The sequence below is a fragment of the Brachyhypopomus gauderio genome, chromosome 5 (genome assembly GCF_052324685.1).
Source record: "Brachyhypopomus gauderio isolate BG-103 chromosome 5, BGAUD_0.2, whole genome shotgun sequence".
NCBI lineage: Eukaryota > Metazoa > Chordata > Actinopteri > Gymnotiformes > Hypopomidae > Brachyhypopomus > Brachyhypopomus gauderio.
In genome coordinates this window covers 28,135,947-28,153,809 of record NC_135215.1, presented here as the reverse complement: position 1 = coordinate 28,153,809, position 17,863 = coordinate 28,135,947, and positions in this window count along the sequence as shown.

Genomic DNA, 17,863 nt, shown 5'->3' with positions numbered 1-17,863 from the left:
TTATTGCAAACGGCGGCGTCTCATTACGCCCACCTGTGACTCCTTTACCTTTATAGGCATTCCACCCCGTGCAATCCACGGCATCCCCAGCAGGACAAATTCAACCACACAAATACAAAACGCACACAAACATGCACAGAACACAAATTCATCAACACACAAAACCAAAATCAATCAATCCAGTGAATTTAAACCAATGATCCTGGTCAGTTACATATACAAAATATAAATTGTTTTTTGCCATTAATTCACCGTCTGTAATATAAAATATTACTTTATCCTATATAAATTTCCCTAAAATGCATATAGGAATATAAAGGTGTGGCCATGAAATATGAAAGTGTTTTATTGTGAAATTAACAGTAATGTAATAATCTAATATGTATTAAAGTTTGTCCATTAAACAGTGTCTCACTGTTAAATGAGTTAGTTAATTGGGTTACACTATAAAATCTGTAATATAAAATCTTATTACAGTCATCATAAATACAAGAATATGTAACACTATTCAATGACATATTGTGAACTTAATACCCGTTTTCTCATTTACTTCTCATTATGTAACTATCTTATTAAAAATCTCACAAATAAATTATTACACATAAAATAAAAGTTGTATAATGACCAATAAAGATCCCGAAAACATATGTATGCTTCTTGTAAAACAAATACAAAATAATACAAAAAACAAACTGAATTGGCTCCAGTGTCACGGTACAACAGGCCCCCTGCGAATGTAGCCTTCAAAACCCCAAAAACGAAGGATGCATCTGAGTATCCTTCGCGTCCCACGATATCCCAGGATTCATTGCTCTATGAACAATAAACAGGCGACATGGCGGAGTCTAGTATACGGGCCGAAGAATTCGTTTTTAAATGTAGGTATTTTTTAAATATGGAAATTATACTGCAATGAGATGCTAAATAACATGCCAATTATTAATGATATTGCAGGTAAACCTGTGCTTTGAGTATTTACTAAAGTGTAACGTTTTTTAAAATACATTGAATTTTGTTATGAAGTTATACTTCCCGCCAAACATGTGAATACATGTTCAACGCATTTTCTTTTAGGCATTTGTGGGTGATGTGATATAAAACTCAAGTTATTTTTTAGGGACCAAGGAAAAAACGGAGCAGTTTATCCGATTGAGGGCTGCTAAAGAAGCCATGTTCACCGGTGCAAAGCACTCTGCCAGTGTGACTTGGAAGTAAGCTTGATCAGTGGCTTTGGATTAATTTAAATAAGTTATTTGTACTGGCTTTTATTTGCAGTGGTCTTAAACACATTTTAGAATATAACCTTAATAAAAGAAAACTGGATTAAAAACATTTAAACTGAGCAAATATAATAGTATATTAACTATATTCAATATTGATGATTAGGCTGAGCAAATAGTCCCTGGTAATGCTGGCAAATCTGGGATGGGTTGCCACAAAAGGTGACCCTGGTTTCCACTTCTCAGCAGGACATCTGGGGTGGACTGCAGAGCCATTAAGATGTTATCGTTCCACTGTCCACCGCTTTGTCCATGGGCTGGGCTTGCAAGACTGGCAAACTCGACAGCTGCCATGTCACTAAGAATATTATTAGAAAGTGTAACTAATAAAAACTAAGAGTTTGAACATTTGAAGTTAACATCAGTTACTAAAATGTTTTACTTGCCTGTCAACAATAATCATGGTCCACTGGTGCCTCCTCCAGAGCAGAAACCTCTGCAGAAATCTGGTTTCTCCAGAAAGCGCCACTAACTGCTTCCTGGTGAGCCTCCCCCTCTTCCTCAGTGTCGTCATCAGGCTCGTCCTCCGGGGCCATGATGTCACCAATCCTGAGGCAGATGTTGTGGAGGACGGCACATGCTGTTATGACCTGAAAATGTAAAATGAGTCAAATTCAAATAATTGTATGAACTCTGATAAAACAATTTTTGTTATTATTAAAATTAAGTTCTTACATGATGTGCAAAGGTGTGGTACACCTCCAGTGCTTGCAGAAAGATGGCTCTAAATCTGCTTTTCATCATGCCAAAGGGACGCCCTATAATGGAGCGTACCCTAGGCTGTGGTCTATGCGGTCTACGTAGGCTCCAGCCCCTGAATTAAGATGCATCCTATATGTCTTGTCTTTGTACCACAGGGTTCCCTCACCTTGGTTAACATCAAATTCAAGGACTTTTAAATGATTTTCCAGAACCAACTTCCTCAAATTCAAGGACTGCACCTGGCAGCATTTACCTACTGTTACCCCTGAATATGTTATCAAAGAACGATGTTAATACAATGCAAATTCAAAAGACTGAATGTCATTTCAAAACATGCATCCTGAAATTTTCTGTGCATGACATTAAGCGCTGATTCAATGAAAACTTCACTCACACTCAACATGACTGGCAATTTAGCAATGCACCTGTGAGAAGGTGACATTCACGTAAAGCATTCACATACGTTAACTACATACAGGAAACATTAGCTTTCGGTGCTGAACAAACAAATGAATTTCTCTACAGAAGAATGAACAAACTTTTGCAAAGTAAAAGTCAGCATAGGCTCTGTAGAATCAATGTAATTTTAAATGAACTTGTGCTGGCAAAATAATGACACATTAACAGTAGACAAATAATAATACACATATGCATATACACTGTCACGTAGGGTTACGCCCCCCTCTCCTAGCTGTCACTCCGGTTATTCCTTGCCCGTTATTCCCGCCCTGCTTATCTGTTGCCCTGGTTTCCCGTCTGCCATCGCCGTGTCGTTATCGTCTTCACCTGTATCTAGTTCAGTCCTGTGTATTTAAACCTTTTTGTATTTCTCCTCCGTGTCTGTGATTGTGTTCATGTACTTATTCCTGTGCGATCCTGATCCTGTGAGTACTTGTTATCGCTGCCCAGTCGCTCTGTTTTCTGTTTCCTGGTTGTTTCGTTTGTTCTGCGTTCTGCCCGTGTTTTATTTCTAGTATATCGTTCAGTCATATACTATTTACAGTATACTATATACTGTCTCTGTATCTTGTTCTGACTCCCTATCAGATTTGACCACTGCTTTCCTGTGTGACCCCGAGTTTGGAATTCCCTTTATTAAATCTCGCTCTCCTCAGCGTTTGTGTCCACCTCCTCACTCCACAGCATATGCTGCGTTACATACACATACAGTACATACATAAAACAGGAGCAAAGCCATATAATGAGATTAGAACTATAGATATCTAGAGAAATCTGGTGTGAGATGATTCTAGTATTTTCCAAATTTTTTATCTACTTAATGAAGAGTAATATGAATTTAATTCATTCATAAAGAGAAAAGAAGGCTTTTAACCACTCCACTTGTAGTGAATGTGGTATTTACCTAAAAGTACGACTGCATTTATGGCATCAGAGAAATCCGAACCAAGTTTTCCACATAAAGTAAAGTGGTATCAAAAGAAACAATGTTAAGTTTGAGATTAATCCAGTTTCTAGTGTCCATGCAAAAACTTTATGAATATTGACATGAAAAAACAAATGCTCCTGGAATTCATCTTCTGACTTACACGAATCCACATCAAGTTAAAATCTTCTTTCAAGAAACATGGCAACAGGATATATCTTATTTATTATTTTGAAATGAGTCTCTTTTACTTTGCGTTAATGTTGAATGTTCTGTGTGTGACGTGAGTGCCATTCGTCACTGTCGCCTCGCTCGCCGTTCGTCTTGTGTTCTGTGTGGGGAGCGACTGCGAACTGGAGCGGCGCGTCACGAGTATGTGTTAAGAGCACGCATGTGTGGCTCCTGTCCATTTGTCAGTTGTACAGTTTTTTGTTTGTCTTGTCTTTGTGTGTTCATTTTGTCCTAGCGTGTTGCGTGATTTGTTGTATGTAATTCCACGCATGCTCCTGCCCTCAAATGTGTGTTTGGGGGGGGGGGGGGGCATGACACACCAGTGGTGGTCCTGTGCCCCTTGCCACAGGGCACAGCTCCTGAGGGAGACCCCTCCCCATGGTAGGGGGAACAGGGTAAGAGTGTGTGTGTGTGTGTGTGTGTGTGTGTGTGTGTGTGTGTGTGTGTGTGTGTGTGCGCGTGTGCGAGTTGTGTGCAGGTTGCCCCTGGTGGTGGATCCTGGGTTTTCCTGGACCTTGTGGGGGGTCTCCACCTGGCAGTAGCCCCCTTATGTTGTGGTGTGACCCCAGAGCCTGGTCTGAAAGAGCCCTTCCCTCTAGGGCTGCCCCCCCCCCCCCCCCCCCCCGGATATTTGGGGACCATGGGGCTCCAGTCTGAAGAGCTCCTGCTGAAGATGGAGATCCTCCCTCCTGCTTGGGGTGACCAGGAGGCCCTTGGGGCTGTTCCCCAGCCTGTGATGGGGGTGCTCTGGGCCTCGGTCTCTGGTGCTCCTGGGTTGGGTGGAGGAGTCCACCTTGCTATGAGAGGCCCTGGGAGAACCTGACTACCCAGGAGGCTGGGGTAACCCTTAGCGGAAGGCAAGGGTCAGCTCCGGGAGGAGGTAGGTCCAGGAGTTGGTTAGGACTGCGCCCCAGGAAGGTAGCCTGCACACACGCACACTTTTGTGGGGCTCAGCAGCCGAATGTCGGTTAGGGCGTGAAGGCTGAGAGAATTTATATTTATCTTTCAGGCCAGTCAGTTATAATTAAATTTAACTCATATATTTATCCTCTCAGATAAAAACGGTCTGCAAGCGAGTTAAATTTAATTAGTGGTCGGCCATTGTCAGCGTTATCGCCGTTAACGGACCACCACTAATTTTATTTTATAATATGCATTACTGTAATGTCAGTGCTAAATAAATATTTTCAACTCAAATTTTATAGTTGATTTATCCTTTGAATAGCAATGCCTTGATTTTAGTGAGGTTAGCCATAAATCCAATGTTACTAATAATTGGCATAATGTATTTTGGTGTTTCGGTTTTCGGCCTTGGTTTCCTCATTTTCGGTTTCGGCTAAAAATTTTCATTTCGGTGCATCCCTAGTGGGAATTGTTTACTATCATTCGATTCCAATTTTGGGGGCCACGATTAGATTCAAAATCGATTTTCGATTCAAAACTATTTGATTTATAAAACGTTCTGCTTCAATCTATAAATCTGCATGATCTACTAGTTTGCTTTGCAAGACAGAATGACAAATACAGAAAATAAAGTGTCTTTCTCAGTTAATTAACAAAAATAAAGTGCTTTGGTAAAATAAAATGCTTTTTGTTGTGTTACCAAAATTCTTGAGCTTCATTTTGCAAGCTGTCAGGGCTGGCTTGGATGCTGTTCCCCCAGCCGTTGCTAGGAGCACCAGAGTCAGTCCCAGACTAAGCATAAGCGGTACATTCTCAGCTGTCTCTGATTTCTCTGTGATTGCTTCTCGTTTGAAGGTGTCTCGCCACCTCTCTCTGTTATGTTTTCTCTTTACTTATTCGAGTATCTATCTCCTGCGTCACTTCCTAACCCATCTTAAGTTTTCCCAATCCTGTATTTCTTCCTATCCATTTTGCCTTTATTTTTGGGAAGGGTTTATTTTGCTGGGGCGTTTTTTGCCTGCTGTCAGTTACTTCCGCTGGCATCCTTGGTTTCGTTTTCGCGTTGCATTTATCCGCGCTGTTTTTTTTGTTACTGTTATTTTGTTTCTTTCTCCCGTCTCTCTGCGGTTGAGTGTTATTTTTCATGCATTGTATTGTCCGCATTGTTTTTTTGTTTCTATTTACTCCGTGCCCTCACGGTTTTGGTTTCTATTCTTTTGCACGTCGAGTCTTCCGCGTTGTTTTATTTCTTCGTTCTGGGTCACTGTTGGTCACTGCAATCTTCCAGTCATCCTTGTGGAAGAAATTCCACTGAATATACTAGTGATGTGTCGGTCGCGAACGAACCAGTTCAAAGAGCCGGCTCTTTTAACAACGTGAACAACGAGAGCTGGTTCCCCTCTAAGACCGAGCCGGTTCCCCTCTACATTCAGCAGCAAAATTTATTTTTCAAATACTCACTTTATTGGAAGTGCATTTTTAACAGTAACAATGTATTGAAGCAGGTTCGGTAACCGAGGCATGAACTGCTTAATCCAAAAATCCAGAGGAGGGAAACTTTATTGATAACTCAAAAAATGACTTGTAAAACATGCTCGCGCTCTCACAGGGTGCTCTCACAGCGCAGCGTGCGGAGTCGAGCGCTACGGTCAGACGCAAAAGTAGAACTGAGCCAAGAAGAAAGAAAAATATAATATTTTACGAGGGAAAATATAAATAGTAACGCACAGTTACTTGGATAAGTAACTTAAACACACCCCCCCCCCCCCCCCCCCCGTCAACAAAGTACGTTCGCCACCTCCCCTAATAAGGAGCCATTTGGGAGCCGAAAGAGCCGACTCTTTATGAGGAGCTGAGCCAAAAGAACCGGCTCCCTAAAAGGAGCCGAAATTCCCATCACTAGAATATACTTGCATCAGAAAATGAAGTGATGAATCATCTTTCATTAACATCAGAATGAGTTCAACAAACTCCAGAGTCATCATTCATAATGATTTAATTTCAACACACTTAAAAATTTAACGTGGTTCTTTGTGATGCAGTTTGCAATATAGAATATACGCCTTTAGAGATAGAAAAGATTCCCCACAAATGCAACAAGAATACATGGTCAAACAAGCATATATCCAACATTTTGTGATTAGTGGTACTTACACAGGAGCTTAACAGAGAATTTTGTTACGAAGTATGAAAACCCAGTGAATTTATCCTGCCACTAAAACGCATCTCTTAATAATTAAACACGATAATTAACTTTAGTTTGCTAGCTAACATGGCATATGCTCAGGTGGAATTAGCATAGCCATCTGGGACAAAAACTGTTAGAAATGTTTACCTTGCTACTTCTCATGAACTGCTGAACTCATTATGAGAACTGATATATTGTCCTTACAAAATTGACTTTTAAAAATAACTAAAGAAATGAATAAAATGCTATGTTTTTTTAAGTTGCAAAAGTTTGTGTTTAAACTTTAAAATAAATGAAAAGAAATGGTACCGTCTCCCCAGTATTCGACCACTGTTATAATTTATTTGTTTAAATATTGTTATTTAATTAAAGGTACGATATTTGAGACTTTTCAGTACAGTACAACCATTGACAAACAGCCCTGTCTACTTTATGTCTAAATACCTCTTATTTGTTATTAACAAACTGGTGTGCAATTTATAATATTACGTGTAACTGGTTCACATAAGTTATATAAACCTACAGTTTTGATGTTGTCTGAAAAATATTTTAAATAAAAGGTTTTGCATTTTTACTGCAACTGTCATGCTATATGATTAATTCAATACTTTAGTGCTACCATTTGAAAACTGATCATGTGGGGCCATGCAAATCTGTATTACATGTAAAACTTAGGTGGAGACATTTTTCTAACAGTGGAATATGGTACTCTTAACCACTCTACTGCAGTAATTCTTTTTTCGCAATCAATGCAGTTAACACATCATGCATGGGGAGAAAAAACGTCAAATACAGTGAAACCGATATAATTTTGAAAAATACCGTAATATAGAATTTTGGTCATACCACCCAGCACTAGTCACCATTAAAGTATTAACAGTGTAGATATAATCATTTGAATGTACTTTAAATTCAAGTGTGTTTTTTGGAAAGGCTTTGCTGTGTTAACTTCTTAGTTATGTAGTTTAGTTGCTGAAGTATTTTTTCTGTACATCAATATGTGAATATTTTAAGAATATTTAAAGCTTTATATATTGTAGTGTCGCTGGCTAGCCCTGATGTTATTGTTGTTTAGTAGACGTCTGGGCATTCATCTACCCTGAATGCCCATTGAGTTCATCTTAGGCACCGTTACCATGTCTAGTAGCTAGAATAGAGGGGTGAGTGAGGTTGTGTTGTATAGAGGTATTCGTAAGATTGAAGAGTTCTTCTCTTGTGTGATATTGATGCACTGCTCTGGTGTTACTGTTGCAGCAATAAAAAGCAATTTTCCTGGCTTCTCCACAATATGTCGTACAATGTTTTGATTTCACTGCAAGTAACATTTAATGCATGTTTTATATCAGAGATAAAACCTGTAATAAATAAAATATTTGCAGTTAAGCGTTACTAAAGAACTTTAAAAATACTACTATTACATAAATAATAAAAGCCATGGGAGAATGTGGTGCTACATTGTTGTAGTAAAATCTACTACGGTAATGTAATTTTTATAAACATGTTGCAAAGTAACATTTACTGCAACATTGTAGTTAAATACATTTGAGTAAATATTACTTTAATATATGCTTTGCTAATATACTTTTTACATGGATAAACTTTCCTAAGTTTTCCACGTGGACGTTATATAATATGGAAGTATAATTATATTAGAAGTTGAGTGCTGTCAGCAAATCCTGTATTTCTGTGATGAAGCCTGGGTTGGGTTTGGGGGTCAGTAGTATAAGTAGTTATTTTGAGTCATATTTGAATAAGAGGTTTTCAAATGTGGACAACTTAGGCAAAGGAAGAGGGGATAGGTGCAGGTTTATATTGGCGCATTTCCACTAGGGCCTACTTGGCGTGGTACGGTTCGATTCGCGACGGTTTGTGAGTGTTTCCATTAGTACCAGGCCCCAGTTAGCTGGCCCCTTCGGGTACTATTTTCGTACCGACTCGCTCGAGGTTCTAACCGTTCCAAAGCGGTACAGTTCTGTGACGTGGAGGAACAGCATGACACTGATTGGCCAGGGAGTGTCGTCACAGGTTGCGTCAGGAGAGCGACTCCTCCGCTATGCTATGGACTCCTCAGCCATTTTTAAAACCCAAGGAGCGAAGTCTGTTCCCTGGTCAAACGCCGAGGTACAAACCTTTCTGTTAATAATCAGCGATCAAAAAATCCAGGGCGAACTGGACGGGGCCACTAGAAATGTAAAGGTTTTTAGCGAGGTTTCCACGCTAATGGCCACTCATGGCTACCAGCGGTCCGTTCAGCAGTGCCGGTCGGTCCAAGCTAAAAAAGCTTAACGCGATTACCGGGCGGTGAAGGACCATAACGGACGCAGCGGAGCAAACCGCAAACACTGGAAATTGTTCCAGCAAATGGATGTCATATACGGTCACCGGCCAGCCAGTAACGGAAGAGAAAACGTGCTGGACAATGTCGGTGCTGGAGGCCACGGAGAATGGTGAGTGTATTGTGATTTCAGTTTTACTAGGCTCGTAAAAGATGTAATATTAATGTAATATGAACGCATCTATTGTAAACGTAGGAATTTAGAGCTGTGTTTGTAGTTAATGTTACCACCAGTCACTACTGTACAATAGCTAGCTCTTAGCCTTGCTAGTTGCTAGTTAGCTGTAGCCATAAACAAAGCATGAGCAGCGATGACGTGCTACACATTTTGTGCAGTTACGCTATATTGTTGTTGCCTTCACGGGAATGCTTGTGTTTAATATTTGTTATTTTTTACGTTCAAGATTCCCCTTCCACTGACGAGGCGAGCGGAGTTGGCGGAAAATGTTTCCTTCAACCGGGCTTTCCTCGGGGTGCTTGGCGAACTTGTGAACACCATGCGAGACAGACACCAGTAAAAGCACACAAAATGTTGCTTGTAGTACTATAAATATTTATTTCATATAAAGCTATACGTTATTTTTAGGTCAATTGCTTTTTGCACTTTTTAAAACTATATATTATTTACACATGTTGTACTTTAAATATCTATATTTCATAATAGTTTGATTTCATTTGATTGTATGACTGATGCTTTTTATGCAGGGTGTGTTCAGCCTGTTTGAGTAATACCAAATTATTATCAATAATTAGAGCAACCACATACAATAATAAAGATAAATAAGATACTATAAAATAGTATGTGTTAAGAGGCATCGACCGGTGTTGTGGTCGCATACAAATGATGTCACGACACTACAACCCGCGCGCCAACAGCGACTCCACCCACATTGTGGTGGTCCACCATTGTAATGGAAACACAACGCGACCGTACCGTTCCGTTGCGAATCGATCCGTATCGAACCGTACCGCGCCAAGCAGGCCCTAGTGGAAATGCGCCATATGATAAACAACTGCCAGACCTTCTCCAACGACCTGTACATCTTGCCTTTTCCAGGTAGGTGTAACCTGGGGGACAAGTCTCATTCAATTCAAAATAGGACTGATTTGTGCCAGGTTTCAGTTAGACACACAAGATCTATCTTCTTGTCAAGAATATGGTCCTGTATTAGACTGGTTTTGTTTGATAGAGACTGGGCATTGAAAAGGGTTAATTTAATGTTGGGAGGGGGCTTATGCCTTAAAATTGGCCAGAGGAGGTGAAAATCCACTCCACGTTTTCCCTTGTGTACAATCTGTAGCTTGATATTAGTCCTGTTATGGGTGTTATTCTGATGACATGTATGATGACACAATTGATGCAAGCCTGTGCAGAACGCCGGTTCAAGCACCGGAACAAAGCCAATTCTGTCAAGACCATCGCTCCCCTGATACTGGCCAGGCAAGCATATGAGTCCTAACTGTTTAGAAGCAGCAATCCCCACTCGACAGGCAAGAGAATTGTTCTCTGAAAGCTGCGGCATCAAGGTAGTGTTTCAATACACAAATTGGAAACCATGCTGTGAGAGCGTCGCTCTGATAGGAATGTGTATGTATTAATCCTGTTCGTCCTTGAGTTATTCCCATATGTTCAGGGTCTTCTTTTATACAGAATAAAGCATCTTTCATTGATCATGTTGGTTTTGTTGATCACTAGCAGTTTAAACCGTGTTGTCTGCTCCCATCAGTCAAGTTTCTTGCACACTTTTACCCAAAAGGATACACACCACTGTTTTAAGACTCACTCCTCTGTTAGCCCTTGTGGGATTTTCACCACAAACTCGAGTTTTTTAGGAAACTCTAACCAGCCAGACTCGTAGCCAACACATGTGAAAACGTCTACAGACTACACCACACATGTAAAAACGTGCGTACAGATTTGTTATTGTGCTGAATAGATGTTGTCCTGGAGATAAGGTTTGCTTTAGATGTTCGTCTGTCAAGCAGCCAATAAATGACAACGCTCACATGATCCAGATAAAAATGCATCATTTATAAATCAAACGTCAATCAAATGTGTTGCAGTTCATTGTAAGCCTTATCATGATTTTACTGTGTAGCCATGTCACCACAGCCATCCACAACAGGCAGTTCACCTCTCAAGCACACTCGAGCGGAACCAACTCCCGCAACCATGTGTCCGTTTCCAACGCGCCCCCAGATCGTACCACTCACCAGTAGTATCTTGTCTGAAGGTAGGTGGAGCACACGGCCTTGGAGACGTGGGTAGTGAAGCCAAAGTCGATGACCTTGATGTGGTACGGTTGCCTGACTGGGTCCACCAGCATGATGTTCTCTGTGTGGATCAGGCCCAGACTCTTCAGCTTCAGGAGCGCCGTGGCCAGCTGCTGCAGCATGGGCTGGATGCAGTTCAGCAGAATTTCCTGTGCTTCAGGCAGTTGTACAGGCTCTGCCCCAGCATCGTGAACACCAGGAAGGGTGATTTTTCAGGATCTTGATGGTGACCGTTTCATTGGTGCCGCACTTCCAGCACTCGGCCACCTATGGCCAAGGAACTTCAGCACCTCATAGCTGTTGGAGACAGAGTAGAGGACCTCATGCTACACAAGATGGTAGTCACCCTTTCTGAGGGAGTTGCTCATTTTAGCCATGGAGGCAAAGTGCTGGTTGGTTGGATGGACTGGTTAGTGGCGGCCCCACACCTGGCCATGCGGTTGGACACCCCAGGGGTAGAGAGCTCTTCCAGGATCTGCACGCTGTTGCTGCTGTCTTACTCTTCATTCTTTCTCTTCAGGCTGCCCCGTTTCTGTTAGGCGTCACCATGCTGCAAGGCCGACGCTTCGTCTTCACCTTGCTGGCTAGACAAAGACAAAGGATGAAGGATGCTGCTGGTGATGTTGGTGGCACAGACCCCGGTCTGCTTGTGCTAGGCTCCAGAGGGGGGAAGGACCACGGCAGCTCAGCCATAGTTTTCAGGTTGAACCCTATTTGGAGTGGGAGATCCCACTGGATGAAACTGAATTACGGATTCTTTGTAACATGGCAACAAGGTAACAGGTCAAAGTCAAATTTATTTATATAGCGCTTTTTACAACACATTTTGTCACAAAGCATCTTTACAATCGTATGGGTCCAGATCTCTAATGAGCAAGCCAAAGGCGACAGTGGCAAGGAAAAACTCCCTATGATGGTGGGGATTAGGAAGAAACCTTGGGAGGACCGCAGCCTGTCAATCCAGAAAGGGAACAGGAATGATAAAATCATCTTCACTGTGGCTGGTGAGAGAATCCCCTTACTGGCAGAAGAACCTGTGAGAAGCCTCGGCAGAACGTACACGGCAGACCTCTAATAATTTTAAATGAATGCTATTTAAAGCATTAATATATGACTAGGATACGTCTACTACCTCTTTCATTAGGCCAGTAACATCATGCAGGGCCTATGGAAGTCTATATTAAAATGAAAATTTGCATTTACATGTTCCACTCATACAAGCAACTTTGAGCTCAAAATTCAAATGCAATAGTTCCATTTACATGATGCTTTATTTGTGCCTTTATTGAAATGAAAATGTATTTCCCAATTTGATCAAGTTCATGTGATCATGCAAAGGTTGTATCAAAATTAATTAAAAAGTAATTAAAATGCTATTCGCATAATATGCTTTGCATTCTGTGAAAACGTGTTTGAAATGTAATTTGCAACCTCACCTCCATGTTAAAAAGATGTCAATATTCAAATGTTAATGGAGAAATAGTGCCTCTCGTGTTTGCAATAACATTACGATATTGCTCAAACTGTGTCAAAATGCCTTTTGAAAATGCAATCCGAGCAGAATGGTACAGTCAAATTAGATTCCATCAGCCTTCCAATCAGAAGGCCCTCCACTTTATTCAGCCAATCAGATTCCACAGCTCTCCACTTTATTCAGCCAATCAGATTCCACAGCTTTCCACCTCAGGCAGCCAATCAGGACAGGACTATAGCATGCTAAGCAGTACATGTGAGTTTTTTTAAACATGGCCACAGAAGTGCTCATTAGATTAATTCAAAGGGTAGCAGACGATTCCTCATGGTGAATTTACATGCGATTAGTGTGAAAGGTTAATCAAGCAAGTGACAGACATCTCTGCCTTTTCTGGCACTGATGTGTTATTGCCAAATTCAGTGCTGTGGCAGAGCAACTGAGTGTGCCTCGAACTATGGCGGAGCTAGGGGCCCTCTGTAAGTCTGACTGCGCTGTCGCTGGTCTGCAAATAACACAACTGCCCAGTAGTGTTGTGTCGTTCACTAACGATTCGTTCGAATGAACGAATCATTTGAGTGAGCATACTGAATCAAATCACTTCCTCAGCTGATTCGTTCCTTTCTCTGTTCAGTAGTTGAACTCAGCAGTGACCGTGCAGGCAGGCAGGGGAACTGCTGTGTGGTCTGTGAATCACCGAATCGCCCGCAAATCTGGAGGCGGAGACTCATTGCGAGTTCACTGAACTGAGGGCTCTCGTTCACTCTCTGATTCGTTCACTGAATGTACTGTCACTGTGATACATGCTGCCACCCAGAGAACTGTTGCTAAGGACGTGATTGACGTTTGCGCTGCCACTCACTCAAATTTTCTTTTTGATTGCACATTTAATTTGATATTTTCTTCTGAATGTAGTTTTTTATCTTAATTTTGCTGTTAATTTAATATTTATTTTGCACTCAAAGTTGTAGGTTAGTTCATACTAATTTTGTATTATGTTACAGTGATCCCGCGCCACTTCACACTTCAGCTTTTGTGAATTCACTCTTACGTGGGTTTTTATAAGATATTAATGGGGAAAAATAATTTGCAGGTCTTCGTTTTGTCACTGGTTGTCTGTGGAATTAAATCAGCAAAAAATATATATATTTTTACATGACAAAATCCCCAAATGTATAAAAATATAAGTGTGGGAATGGTTATTAAGGGAATGGTAAAGGTTTATGTAACGTAAAGGTGTGGGGAGGGTTTATAAAGCCTTAATTGTTACATGCCTGGTTTTCTTTTTGTTTGTGCTAACGGGTTTTCTTGCAGGTTTTCCACTAGAGGGCAAGCAAGAAAGACGCGATGGAAGACATGTGCTGCTTCCATGTGACGATGGGACGACGGGATTGGCTACTTCAATAATTGGTTTCCCTTTATAAGAAGTTCGTGCTCCTGGTACGGTGGCCCATGGTGTGTTTTTTTTCAGTTCACCACGCAGTCCTCTTTGCCAAAGCATTGCATAGTAGGGTGTTTTGATTTGTGTCTGACTTGTGTATGTTCAGATACAACCGATTTGAGACGTTAGTCCATGTTTTGGGCGCTAAGAGCTAAAGAGGTGTTTTAATGCGACTTATGAGCTGTTATAGTCCTAACTAGACCTTGTGTGGGTCCATATTTTCTCATTAAGTTGTTGCTTTGTTTGTATTTTTTTGGGGTGAGTGCCTATTTATTTGAATCGTCCTTTTCTTCTGTTTTGTGAGAGGATAGGGAGTTAGGGACGATTGATTTGTGTTTATTTGGTTATTTGTTTTAAGAAAGTTAGAAGGGGGGTGTTTAGCTTGTTTTGTTTGTTATTTTGGCACGAGCCCTTCCAAGTGTTATCTCCCTAAGTTGTCTGTTGTTTAAAAAGGGGTTGGAATATAGAAAATATAAAAACAAATATAAAAGTTGTTGTATGAAAGAACCATACTTGTGTGGTGTCATGGTTTATTTATGTTGCATCTGTTGGGATTTTCTTCTCCGGACCCAGACGGGCCCCAACACCGCCCTGATGAACCGACTGGTTTTTGACTGAGTGGTCCAGGCAAAGTCTTGACACCAAAAGTTATTTTTAATTGATTTATATGGAATATAATTGAATACAATATAATAAAAGTATACGTGGTACAAACTCTTCAGTGCACTGGTGCTAGTTGCCTAGGAGTCTACCTAACCCAAGTGGATCTCAGCAGTGTCCAAGCGAAAAGCCCCCGTGCTGGGTGATGTCCTCCCTTTCATACCTCATCTCTAAGTATCTGCCCCCACCTTTGCTACTCTTCTTTAGAGCCCCCCCTGTTCCTCTCTAGCTGTCCATCTCCTCATCTCAAACTGCTTGTTTTGCAGCTTACACTGAATAGGCCCATTCTGTTCTCCTCAAGGCCACTGAGGCCTCCTCACTTCTGCTTTCCCACAGTCTCCCTGAAAAACATTAAGTTTAAACATTAATTATTCACCTTTAAATTTCCTTTTTTCTTACACATCATTTTCTTATGAGCCACCTTATGCTAAGGACCGTAACATAATACAGTGTATAAATACTAAATAAATAAATATACGGTTTCTACTTTGCGGATTTTTGGTTATTGCGGGTGGTTCTGGAATCTCCAGAATGCGATAAACGAGGGATTACTGTATTTATAACGTGATTTATATTTCCTATAATAAACCCAACATTTAGTTGCATATTTTTATTTATAATTTTTTTACAACACTGTAGTCTCCTGGGAGCTATTCTGTGAGTGAGCCTCGCTTGAGTTAGCCAAACAGTTAACTTCCGTCTATTTCCGTTCCACTAACGAAATCCAGACGCAACCTGTTCCCACTAATTCAAGCCAGACTTTTGTAATCGGTGATCATGCGCGTGCACACAATATTTAAACAGCCTCACTAATCGATATTCGAAAAGGCAAGAAAATGTCGAAAGAGCTGTAGAGAATGTTGCACTACGTTACGTTATACTGTGACACGGGAAAACAGAAAGTGTATAACATGTTAAAGTGATGCCGTATAGCATTCAGAGACACGTCGATAACTTGTTTGATTACTGTAATTTCACTGTTATACTCATTAAAGCGACGTGAACAAATGGAATATTGTTCCTATCTATAATCAAACATTCAGGCTCTACCGAACGGAGCTCGCCAACGTTGGAATGCGAATAATGAGTGAGTAGACGGTTAATGCATTGAGGAATAACCTGCCACCGCTGACTCGTGAATTAATACGTCATCGAAAGCAAAGAGAGTGAAATATAAACCCGTACGACCCTACAAACATGAGCGTACGTTGCCCTATTGCGGGCTGTGACTATGTGGCTACACATGCGGAGGTAGCAGTGGTGGCAGCAATGCTAAACATCCATGCGACCACTCACGCCGATGTTCTGTCTCTCATTCGACGGATGGGGCCTGTGGGTGACGATGACGGTGGTGACCTGACCTGGTGCGCTGCAGGTCTTGAGTTACTGCAGTCTGTGACATGGGATCGCGTCAGGGAGGCCACCAGCAGTGATGATGACATGCGGGTGCTAGAGGAGATGGCGGCAGACGGCTTTCCCGAATCCAGGGCGGGGATGCCTGCGGCAATCCGTGGCTTCCACCAGTACCGTGAGGACATTACGTCAGCTGATGGGATTGTTCTGTACAGGGACAGGGTGGTGATACCGCCCTCCCTCCGCAGCGAGGTGCTGGACGCCCTGCACGCCGCTCACCAGGGTGTCTCCATGATGACCACCCGTGCCGAATCATCTGTATTCTGGCCGGGCATGTCGGCCGACATCCTTGCCACTCGGAATGACTGCGAACACTGTCATCGGATGGCGCCCTCTCAGCCTGCAGCGCCACCGACTCCCCCCATCTTGCCTGTGTACCCCTTCCAGGCTGTGTGTGCTGACTTCTTCATGCACAGAGGTGTACACTACCTTGTGATAGTGGACCGTTACTCTAACTGGCCGGTCATATCCAGGTCTGAGGGTGGCGCCGCAGACCTCATATGCCACCTGCACCGGGCCTTTGCCACATATGGGACGCCTGAAGAACTAGCGTCCGACGGGGGGCCTGAATTCACCTCTGCTGACACCAGATCCTTCCTGCGTAGATGGGGCGTGCACCACCGCCTCGCGTCTGTGGCCTTCCCCCACAGCAACAGCCGTGCTGAGATCGGCATCAAGACGATGAAGCAGCTCATCACAGACAACACTGGCCCAAAAGGGGAACTGGACACCGACTCCGTACAGAGGGCGATACTGCATTACCGCAACACGCCCGACCCTGACACGAAACTTTCCCCTGCGATGTGCGTCTTCGGCCGGCCAATACGGGACTTCATCCCGATTCCACCCGGGCGATACAGGCGCCATGCAACGTGGCGTGAGACGCTGACACTGAGGGAGGAGGCCCTCCGCAAACGGCACATCCGCGCAGCTGACAATTGGGCGGAGCAACCCAAACGTCTGCCACCCCTCAAAGTGGGGGACTTGGTACGCATGCAGAACCAGACTGGGCCTCACCCCAACAAGTGGGACAGGACTGGCCGCGTCGTTGAGGTGCGCCAGCATGATCAGTACGTGGTCAAGGTTGATGGATCAGGCAGGGTCTCCCTTCGGAACCGGAGATTCCTGCGCAGGTTCCACGCCATTCACAACAACCTGCCTGCCCCCCGGTCTATCCACGACGATCTGGCAACTCGCGCTAGCACCCCACCGCCTGTCACACCGCCACTGCTGTCCGGCCCTCTGGATGGTCCAGCGCAGACTGCAACGGGGCCGGGATCCCCCTTGCCTCTGGGCACCTTGCCTGTTGCCCTCCCTCCCTTGGACTCTTCCCGGCTCGCTGGGCGGCCTCTCACACCAGTGGCCTCAGCCCAAGGCCCCCTCCCTACGTCGCCTGCTCCTGTAGCCCCTGCGGCTGCCCCGCCTCCATCGCCCGACGTGCCACCTGCGATGGGCTTGCGGCAGTCCACAAGGCCGTCCGGCGTGCCTGCCTGGCACAAAGACTATGTTATAGGGTAGCCTTTAATGGGTTTCTGGGCATGGTACGATTTGTTTCGGTGTACGTTACCGCTTTGTTCACTG